This window comes from Sceloporus undulatus, chromosome 3, assembly GCF_019175285.1.
Source record: "Sceloporus undulatus isolate JIND9_A2432 ecotype Alabama chromosome 3, SceUnd_v1.1, whole genome shotgun sequence".
In the NCBI taxonomy this organism is placed as follows: Eukaryota; Metazoa; Chordata; class Lepidosauria; order Squamata; family Phrynosomatidae; genus Sceloporus; species Sceloporus undulatus.
In genome coordinates, this window is record NC_056524.1 from 220,592,893 (window position 1) to 220,594,584 (window position 1,692).

Sequence of the window (1,692 nt, forward strand, 5' to 3'; positions counted from 1 at the left end):
GATATGTGAAGGAAAGAATGTGTAGGAATAGCTAGCCAAAATCATTACAGGAATCTCACCAGGATCTGTTTTGGCAAACCCTACCCTTTAAAGAAGGGATAACTATTTCCATCCCTTCTTCCTCTTAAACCACACTCTTCCAAGTGTGATAGATGGCCTTTCTTTGCCATCCTTCCTGTTCCTCAAGAACTCTAGGGAGATAAACCTGATTGTCCATTAACTGCATTGAAATCTTGTCCACAGGCCCCACAGCCCAGTAGGGAGATAATTCTTCACTAACAGGCAGAGCATATGGGCAGGATAGCATGGGTCCAGCCCATGCTATCAAGGCCTTGGTGCTCATCTAGGCCAGCCCCAGATCAGTATGGGGATGGACAGATGTTTACACACTTGTCCCTGCACTGCCCCAGGACCTGCTAGTAGAGTTTCCTGCATGGGGGAAAATTGCAGGGGTCAGCACACCTGCAATGGGTGAGCCTCACCCTGGGAAAGCACCTTTGTGATCATGGTGTCTCCCTGCTAGGTAAATATTCTTACTCAGAAGCCTCCCATCACCATGTTTGATGTGGAAACAGGACACCTGGCTGCACAGCAGTTTTTTCCTTGTTGAGTGAAAGTCTTCAAAAACCATAGAGTTTTAGAAGGCAATTCAATACCTGGGACTTCTTATGTGCAAAATTTACATATAGTCATTTTGCACAACAACAACAACAACAACAACAACAACAACAATCCCACAGCATTTTATGTGTGGAAAATAATATTTTGATGCTGAAATATTAATTCTTGTGCAGAAAATTCTGTTTTGTCAGCAGAAAAGGATGCTTTCTATGCAAATCAACCATGTGTGAATTTTACACAGAATAAATCCCAACATTACAGCAATCTCTATGCTGAAAACATCTTTTTTTGTTGAAGGAATTAATATTTCTTTATTGAAATATTATTTTTACACAGAAAATATGATTTTCTGTACATAACAACCATATATGGATTTTGTGCAGAATAAGTGAGAAACTGAAGATTCTTATCAGTTCAGAATTCTTCTTATCAGGGTTTCTCAACACTCTAAATACATGTTTTCTACCATTTGGGGGAATATTTTTGAATTTTATTTCCAACTCTACAGCCCAGATCAGCAATAACAGTGCCTTAGGATGCACACTAAGATTGTCACTTCAGTATCAGCCCTTGAACAGTCGACAAATTCACCCAAATTACTAAACCAGCCATTCCACTAAAAAGCACTCCGATGAAGCTCAGGCATATTTGTATGAAGTAGGTAGAAAACACATCACCAACTGTGCCAATTTGCTGTTAAGTCTACAAATTTGACTTGGCCTCTGAAACAGAGTAGTTTACATGCACAATTAGCTATTAACCATTTATTTTTAAGGATGATGAGATACAGTTACCTGATCATTATAAAGAAATGTTCAGCCCTGTACAATGTAGAACTAAAGTTTTATCAGAGTCAGTGCTATGGACCCAATACTGAAAAGGTATCTCTGGGGCCATGCAGATTGAGCAAAAGGAGTGGTCAGAGGCCCCAATCACTGTGGAACCACAGCGATCAGACACTGTGGTCCTGAGGCCAGATGGACTGCCAGCAAGGAGTAGCTTTTTGGTGGTGTTTGGGCCACCTTTGGCAGTCTTGGTGTGCCTACAAGGCAGTTAACTTGGATTGTTTTC

The 1,692-nt window shown here is 40.8% G+C and overlaps 1 non-coding gene across 1 annotated transcript; it reads right to left on the bottom strand.

Moving 5' to 3' along the window:
• Positions 1-373: 373 nt before the first annotated feature.
• LOC121927401 lies at positions 374-531 on the bottom strand. Its single transcript, XR_006103199.1, has one exon. It is a non-coding gene; the product is annotated as a U1 spliceosomal RNA (small nuclear RNA).
• Between the last annotated feature and the right edge of the window lie 1,161 nt (positions 532-1,692).